The sequence below is a fragment of the Amblyomma mixtum genome, chromosome 4 (assembly GCF_055824585.1).
Source record: "Amblyomma mixtum isolate Tamu chromosome 4, ASM5582458v1, whole genome shotgun sequence".
In the NCBI taxonomy this organism is placed as follows: Eukaryota; Metazoa; Arthropoda; class Arachnida; order Ixodida; family Ixodidae; genus Amblyomma; species Amblyomma mixtum.
In genome coordinates, this window is record NC_143015.1 from 22,034,689 (window position 1) to 22,044,301 (window position 9,613).

Here is a 9,613-nt window from a genome sequence, read left to right on the forward strand (position 1 = left end):
CACACAGATCTGCATGAATAGAACGCATTCGTGCTTAACTCGACCAGGTACATCGATTTAGAGCAAGAAAGCTAGAAATGAACACCTTCATCTCAGAAGTCTTCGTGGATGTACACTGAAAACTGCGTCATACATCAATTTGGAGCAAAGCAAGCTAGATTTGAAGGTCTTCGTTTCACAAATCTTCGTGGTTGAATACTCAAAAATTAAATCCTTCAGATTTGCGTGAAACGCACGTATTAGTGCTTAACTCGACGAGATATATCCATTTAGAGCAAAACAAACTAGATTTGAACATCAATAATTCACAAGTCATCATGGTTGTACACTCAAAAACGGAATCGCACAAAATTGCGTGAAAAGCACGCATTCTTGCTTAGCTCTACGAGATACATCGTTTTAGAGCAAAACAAGCTAGATTTGAGAACATTTGTTTCACAAATCTTCGTGGTTGAACACTAAAAAACGTATCCCTCAGATCTGTGTCAAACGCATGTATTCTTCCTTGACTCTGTGTAGGCTCGGTGACTGCAGCTCAGCGCAGCCATCTAATCAGCTAATCTTTGCGATGCAGTCGATGAACCAGCTGTTCGTCAGCCTACTGTTGCCGACCTTGGCAAGCATTCTTTCGGGTGCGTCGTTTGACTGCGCACTGTAATGATCGGAGGCCCAGACAGCGGAGAACGGCGAGCAAGTCAGGCGCCATCAGGTATGCGGCCAAAAGCGCTGCTGTTTCTCGGAGAAGACGCAAGGAAAAGCTGGCCTGGGGGCGGCTCCTGGCGACAGCGTTGGCGTGGACAAAAGCTCTAATCCCCTTCGCCGGCGAGGCTGAATGCGGCTCTGGTACCGGACTGCGCTCCTGGGGACTGGCAGCGGAAACAGGCGAGCCAGTCGGGCGCCATCAGGCCACTTTGGCCGAAGCGCTGCTGCTCGGGGAAGACAAAAGAGACACTGCGTGGGGCAGCTACTGGCGATGGCGTCGGCGTACACAAAGGCGTCTAATCCCCTTCGCCGGGGAGGCTGAGTGCGGCGCTTCTCCCGGACTGCCGTGCACCGACGGACGAGACCCAGTGGCGACGACGGCGGGGCGACGGCGCCGCCAACTCAGTGCCCGCGTGCGCCCTGAGGAGCAGACAAAGCGGAAGAGGTGACACGGCTGATTTGTCCCTTCTACCGAACTGAAGAGGTCACCTGTGTGAGCGGTTAGCGCTCGCGTCCCCATCGATCAGGATCGTCACTCAGCAGCGAACGACCTTTGGGCCTGGTCAAACAGTCAAACAGCGCAAGGTTGCGCGGTACTCAGCGCATGCGAACGCAGGCGTCGAACAACCGAGACGACACATGCAGGCGTGTTCGGCGGGCGCACTTGAAAAGGAATCGTCCTTCACTTTTGGCCCCGCATTCTAAGAAGCGCGCATGGCGAATGAGTAGCCGAGCTTCCTGCTTGGGGCGAGAGAAAGAGGCACCTTCTCGCGCTGGTCACTGCTCGTTGTCCAGAGCCAGAGTCGGTTATCGACATTGTAGGCGCGACCAAGGTTTTCGGAGAGCCTCGAGGGGGCGCGGAAACGACAGTGAGAGTCGGGGACCGTTTTTTTCTGCAGCCTTTTGTCACGAGTTGACCGCAGTACAATCAGTCAAAGCGCGACCCCGGCGGGCGCGTCTGAAAGACTAATCCTTTCAAGTCGGCGGCGGGGAGTCAGCTTTCCCCCCCGCGTGGCGATTTGAAGTAGCTGTTCTTTTTTTATATTCCTCTTTTTTTGTGTGTGTTTATGAAATCAGGCAGGGAAAGGCTACTTTTTGAGTTAAAACGAGTTGATCGGAGGTTAGTTTTTTTTTCCTTACCTTAGACAAAGGCTATGGCGTCACTGAGAGAAATCACAGGTGTCAATTTCCCATGCTACCAAGAGATAAGGGCACTCACAGGAGTGCAGCTCGAGTAGAACTACGCTTAGCGTCGCGTAGACGGAGCGTTGATCCCTTGTCTGACACCTTACGAAAGGGAACCTCACTGACATACACTGAAATGACCGAAGAGAAAACTCGTCTGGGGGAAACGCTCGTGTCCAGACCTTTGCTTCAGACCGCCTACTATGGTGAAGAGTTAAGTTCAGTGTGACGCCAGTGATAGAGGATTGGGTGCTATTTTAAGTCACGTTGGCGACGACCACGAAGAGCACCCAGTTCTGTACGTCAGCCGCAGGCTGACTTGTAGAGAAGCGTTCAGCGTTTCAGACAAACAGCGCGCGTTTGGTTTAGGCGGCACAGATGTTGTCGGGTTACCAGAGCTACTTGAACGGCGCAAAGTTCATATTTGAGACTGACCATCGTCTCAAACATGATTATGAGAGTTTTGTCCCCCCAAAAATGGTCGCTTGCTTAGACGGAGTCCTGCTCTCCAAAAACAGAATTTCTCGATGCGTTTCAGAAACGGAAAACCGCACGGAAATGCTGATGGATTCAGCCGTTTGTTGTAGACAGGAGTACTTGGTAGGACCACCTACTGTGCGTGGGTTTTTGTTTTTAACCTTGGTCCAAGCAGTCCGTCTTTGGCGATTTCAAAGGGGATGATATCTTGCGCTTTCTCGGCACCAAAATTGCGCCAAAATCCAATCATGTTTTAGTAAACATTTGTTGTCATTGTGGGAAGCCTGGTGGGTCTTTGGCAAATTCCGAGCGCTTGCTTGTGGGTCAGTGCCCTGTCTCGTGGAACAGTCCACTGATGCCATTCTTTGTTGAATGTTCGAGCTTGGATGCCATTTCTGGAAACCAGCCCTTCCACCCGACTGCGGCCTCATCTCTTCCTGCCCAGCGGTCGTGAACGCTGGCCATTCGAGATTTTTCGGGCCGCGGACGAGCTGTTAAGAGTGGACAACGTGGTCCTGGGAGCCGGGTGTGACTCATCGCAAAGCAAGGGATATGACGAGGCCTGGCGCCGGTGGCAGAAGTATAGACGACGACGGACGGGGTTGTTGCACTCCAAATCACCGAACCTCCGAACCGATCGAAGGACGCTGCGTCCCACGGGCCTGGGAGAAATTACTGTCAGACGAGTGTCGTCGTTAGGCAAAGATGCAGCGAGAGCTTGCGACAGCAGCAGCAACGGTGGAAGCAGCAATGCACAGGAAGCACGGCGGAAGCAGCGGCGAGTCGGTCTTCGGACCACCGGACGAGGTGATGCTACACAAGGTCACGCCGAGCGAGGCTGCTAATTGAAAGACGCTGTGTACTCGAGGAGGTCGCGTGCTTCGGCCATCCGGCGGGGGAGATCGAGGAGGTCATTCACCTGCGGGGAGACGGCGGGATTCTCCTTTCCCGCGGCGGCAACGCACAGAAGACTAGCCCCAGTGGACAAGGCGACACCTCAGTGTTTGTTGGTGTTCCCCTTCTCATCCCCCGAGCTGTGAGAGAGCGAGAGAGCTTCAGCACCGCCCCGTGCCGTGGGTGGTACCGCCAGCGTCATCAATGGCCCATCCGATTGGACAACGTTATTCGAACTAAGTTCCCCAGTCAGGGATCTGGGGAACGCGAACCGTATTTAACGGGATGTTGTTGTGTGATCGGAGCATTCGATTCGATTCGATTCTCATCTGTAAATATGTAGAATAAACCCTTCTGTACAGTTTCCTCGATAACGCAGTCCGACATCGTCATTCGGAGCCGGTACCTGCGGGGCTAAACGAGTTACTCATCTCCAGGACCCCTCCGTCTTCAACTCTGGTTCCAGCGGTGGGATAGAAGCCCCATCTTTAACACTGGTTCCAGCGGTGGGATTGTGGCCCGTTCTTAACAGCCCCAATGCGGTGAAGATCCTGGTCCCGATCCCCGAGCACATCAGCACCACCATGATCCAGGGACGAGCCGGGACGCTACCGCTTGCCGCTCGTCAGCTGCCCGCCCCGCACGACTGCTACACCAACAGAGGAACAGTGGCTGCCGGCGCCGAAGGAATCTTGTTGGGGAAAAACACAGCGCACTCCTAAGACATGGACAAAGAAAGGCAAGACGATACAGCGCTGCTTCAACTGATTGTTTTATTGTGGAGCAACATATGTATACGTTCGAAAAGTGGGCGGGAAGACATGAGTAACATCTGCTGTGTTTGCACGCTACCGAAAGATAACAAACTGCAATTGAAAATAACATGACGGCAAGGGTGACCCTTGGAGGCAACAAAAAGTGAAAACTAGACAAGATAAAGAGACAAGGGGAGGGGCGATTAAACGGATCACGCTGAAAAGGATGACGCAAGCAGGCAGTACAAGAGACAAAAAACACTAGGAGATGACAAGTGAACAAAATGCACTAAAAGGCCAAAAAGACCATTAAAAAATTTTTAAAGCCGATAAAAGAACCAAAAGGGACGTTAAAAGCAGAAGGTAAAAAGGCTAACAGACGAATTTCGGAATCCTACACATTAAAATTGCTCTATGCCTGGTTAAAATAATCTAACTCACGTTTCGTTAGCGCTATCGAGGGTGTACTAACACAATCTTCACCTAGCTTTAGAAGGAATCTTGGACGGCCACATCATCATGGACATCAACAGCTTCACGACATATAAAACCGCCCCCGCCACCGGCACCGTTCTTTGGGCTCGGTGACTGCACCTCAGCGCAACCATCTAATCCGCTAATCTTTGCGATGCAGGTTAGTACATCATACGCCTTATTTGCCAAAAGATCAAACAATTATGTTCTGGTGCAGTTCCCGAGCCCACAGTGCTGTGTTGCCATTGCCGCCGAGTGTGCTACTGTTCATTCTTTGCTATTGTTATCAGGAGATATCGAAACTAACCCTGGTCCTAACGACAGCACTGCAGTACTCGCGGAACTGCAGAAACTAACCGCAGTCCAAACCCAACTAATAGCCGGAGTCGAGGGACTGAAATCCCAGCTCACTACTACGGATAAAACCATAACCGACTTAAGCAATCGTATGGCCGACCTCGAAACAAACTACCAAGCACTACTTCCCCTTCGAAACGACATTGAAAAGATGCAGGCTGACACAAGCAACATAGCGCGTATAATCCAGGAACTAGAAACCCGCATAGATGACGCTGAAAACAGGTCACGCCGTAACAATCTCATCTTCTATGGTATCCCTGACACTACTGATAGCGAAACATGGCCAGAATCTGAAAAAGTAATCATTGTTGTTTGCCGTAATAACCTTCAAATAACTGTGGAACCTCACGAGATAAAAAGAGCTCATCGCCTCGGTCGTCACTCGCAAGATAAAAACCGTCCCATAATCGTGAAATTCACAAGTAGCAAAACTAAAGAATCCCTCCTATGAAATGGGCGAAATCTGAAAGACACGGTTTATAGTGTTGGAGAGGACTTCTCGCGTGCCGTTCGTCACGCCCAAAACAACGTGTTGCATTTGCTAAAGCCAGGTCTGCCAAATTTTCCTTGCGATTTAAAACACTTCAAATCGGCTCGAACCAGTATATGTTTGACACTTCATCCAACACCGTAAAGCAACTCTCGTAGCAATCGTCCCTTCACCGTGCACCAATCTTGCTTAGCTCGACGAGCTTAACGACGAGCTTATTCTTGCTTAATTCGACGAGCTACATCGATTTAGGGCAAAACAATCTAGATTTCAACACCTTCGTTTCACAAGTCTTCCTGGATGTAAAATGGAAATCTTGGCGAATTGGTACTAATTCTTAATTTTTGCAACAGCGTTTCACAACGAGGACAACGAGCAAAGAGTGACACAAAGACAGAGCTGAACTTGCAACTCGATTTTATTGGAAAAAACACGCATCTTTTACACAATCCAAGAATCTACGAACATACGCAACGTCAGTAAAAGCATCACACCCAAACGTGCCTATCACAGATAAAATCAGCACATATCAAAGGTGCGTTCCCCGAGAGCCCCGCCGCGGTGGCTCAGTGGTTACGGCGCTCGGCTGCTGACCCGAAAGACGCGGGTCAGCAGCCGCCCGGCCGCGGCGGCTGAATTTCGATGAAGGCGAAATTCTAGAGGCCCGTGTACTGTGCGATGTCAGTGCACGTTAAAGAACCCCAGGAGGTCGAAATTTCCGAAGCCCTTCACTACGGCGTCCCTCATAGCCTGAGTTGCTTCGGGACGTTAAACCCCAATAAACCAAACCAAACTGTTCCCCGAGGCATTAAATATATGCAGGCGGGTCTTTTCCATACCTGTTATAGCTGCAGATGAAGCACTGACACTCCCATTTTTCTTTCTAATGATATATTTATTTATTATTCCTCAAAGGTCCACAAGGACATTACATGAGGGGTGGGCTGACAAAATTCTATTAATTTGGACACAGATGGTCTTCGATGGCGGATTTGAAATGAACTGGATTGGTGATGGTCGCCACCTCGGATGGAAGCCCATTCCAGTCGTTGGCTGTTCTAAGGAAGAAAGACTGCTGATATGTTACAGTACGAGATTTCTCGGGGTAGACAGCGTCAGGGTGGGAGTTACGGTATATCCGATGAGCGCGTGTGATACGGGGGGCATCGTGGTTAAAGGTGTGGAAAAATCTGTGATACAACGAAAGACGGGTGATTTTGCGACGGCAGGCTAGCGTGGGAAGACTGAGCTGGGGTTTTAATGCAGAAACGCTAGTGTGATAAGAGTAGTGAGAACAAATGAATCTGACAGAACGGTTCTGAACAGATTAGAGAACAGTGGGAAGCTTGGCATTGAAAGGGTCATACGCTGCACATGCAAACTCAAGTTTTGGACGTATAAAAGTTAAGTAAGCAAGAAGTTTGATAGAACGGGGGGCTAATGATAAGTTACGCAGTAAGTCGCCCAGAACTTGATTTGTTGAATTAGTAACATGATGAATATGATGGGACCAGGTTAAATCTTTACTTAAGTGGATGCCAAGGTACTTGGAGTCAACTGATATGATGGGAATAGTGCTAAGGTGGCCGCGGCTGGCGAAGGACAGAGTTAATTGGAGAGACATGGGAGAGGCCATTGCCCTGCAGTGGGCGTAGTCAGGCTCATGATGATGATGATGATCCTGGTGGTTGCGGTGGCGATAGAAAGAAAGAAGGGACGTTTTAGTACTATTTAGTGACATAAGGCAAGTTCGGCACCAATCTTCAATAGGAACAAGATCTTGAAGGATGGTGATGTCAGTCTGATCATTAATTGGGCGGTAAATAACACAATCATCCCCAAATAATCGAACATCAGACCTGATGTTAGACCGTAAATCATTTATGTAGATTAGAAATAGATGTTGAATGCCTCTGCCAGTTCCCTAGTGCGCATGTCCGTGTGCCGATACAATACCTCTGTTCCTGCAAAGAACAGACTGCATTGACACGTGAAGCAATGCTTGGCTAAATTAGTGCACATCTTTCCTAATGAGTTAGCATGTTCGATTAGCCTCACATTAACACATCGGACAGTCTGGTGTGCGGCCACAGGAAAGAGGTATTTGATAAACCACACACTTGCTACACGGAACGTATCAATTTACATGATCTGTTTCTCCTGCGTCCTTCGCATTTCCTTTGAACTGCCGCACCTACCTTTTCTAGTCTGTTAGGGGCTGAAAGAAAGACACCCACGCCGTGCTTAGCACCCACTGTCTGTAGCCTGTGTGATAGGGCGTGTACATGGGGCATGACAACCACTTGCTTGCGTCCTTTTGACGCTCTTCGCCGTTCCAAGCCATGCTCCGATGACTTCAATGTGCGGATGACTTTGTTAGCACTCGACACAAGAACAGAGTCGGGATAGCCCGCTCCTTTGCACCTCTTAACTTGTGTTGCCAGGCTACTTTCCATTTGGTGAGCACAGGACCTATTCACTGCCATGATTAAACAGCTTTTTACTATCCCCGCTTTAACCAGCTAGGATGAGATAACTTATAGTTAAATAGTGGCTTTTCGCTTCTAGGGGAATACTGCCAGCAAATATGGGTTGCGTGAACTGTCACTTTTAAAGCTTGGAACTGCAAGACGCCTTCCTGTGGGACTTCACAGGTGAATTTCAATCCCGACCCATTTCTTGTAAGGACGTCAAGGACCCTTGTCACATCTTCATCGTTGAGGGTCTCAGCATTCACTAGAAAATCGCTACATATCGGAAGATTCTTAAACCATTTCCGACGAGATCATCCTCTGTTTTCTTATCAACTTGGCTTAAGAAAATGTTGCTGAGGACAGGGGCTACCCTTGACCCTATGCACACTCCGGACTTTTGCATGAAAACTTTATCGTCCCACACAATATAAGTGTTGTTGAGGTAAAACGAAATCAATTGTAAAAAAGACGCAGTTTTAATCCCGCAGTTATTTTGGAGCTGGCATTCATCGTTGTCATCCTCGATACATATTCTTATATACTTCATGAGTTGACTATGCGGGAGGAAATAATACATGTCGACCACATCCATACTGAAACAAGTTAGCGGTGCAGGTCACAAAAGAACTTAGTCACAACTTCTGAGTTCTGGTAAGTATAAAACCAGCGGAAAGGACGCGTTCAAAAGGAGAAGTACACATGACAACGCTGGAATTCCGAGTTCTGTATCTGGAAAGGGCCTGCGATCATTAGGGAGGACAAATATTTTGATACGTAGGAATACAAAACAAATTTCCATGAGTTGTGCTCTGAAGCCATAGCTCTGAATGGTATATCTGGCTCATGAGTCTGCTGAAAAGAAAATTGCGGGCAATTTCTAACATCTCAATGGTTTCCAGACCAGGTTCCAAGCAAAACTTGCGGAGGTGTGTTCGGCCTGTAATGACGATTGCCCAGATGACGAGGGCTTTCCATGTGTGGATTGCACTTATATGTATCACTTCGGAAAGTGCTCAGGAGTTGCTGAATCAACGTTCAGGTCAAAGGGTGAAGCATGGCGTAAGGCGTGGCGCTGTCCAACATGTCGGCATGCAGGCGCAAGGGGCAGCCAAAGTGGTAGGTCGAACACGGAGCAGGAAACTGATTATGCCAGCTTGTTCATGAGCATAAATGACAAAATGGAACAGCTTATGACATTGCAGTGCACGGTGGAGAACATTGAGCAGTCCGTGCAAACAATGTCAGATCAGTATGACACAATTCTTCAGCACATTACCCGCCAAGATAAGGACATAGCCGAATTAAGGAAACGGGTTGACGCTATAGAAAGCAGGGAACCCTTGCTTGACTCTGAACAGATAATGAAGGATATTAATGACCTTGAGTGGCAGAGCAGGAAATTAAACCTCGAATTCCATGGAATTTCAGAAAGTGAAAATGAAGACCTGTTGTCGAAGGTTAACGCTGTTATGAGCAAGGTGAGCCTGCCCGCGCTGACTGTGAGCGATGTGGCCGCTGTGCATCGATTGCCAGCAGCTAAAGACAAGGTCCCAGCGATTCTTGTCCGGTTTTCAAAACAATCACACAAAAATCTGTTCTTGAGCAAGAGGGCAGAACTGAACCAAATGAAAACAAACTGCTTTATGCTCGAGAACTTGACAAAAAGGAACAAGGAGTTGCTTAGGGACGCAAAAAACTGGGCTAAAAACAACAACTTCAAGTACGTTTGGCACAGAAATGGGAAAATTTTTGTCAGACAGCGAGACGGGGCGAATGCAATTCATGTTGCGTGTACAGCAGAT

The 9,613-nt window shown here is 48.7% G+C and overlaps 1 pseudogene; it reads left to right on the forward strand.

Moving 5' to 3' along the window:
- The first annotated feature begins 568 nt into the window (after positions 1-568).
- LOC149345849 (uncharacterized) lies at positions 569-5,495 on the forward strand (annotated as a pseudogene).
- Positions 5,496-9,613: the final 4,118 nt, after the last annotated feature.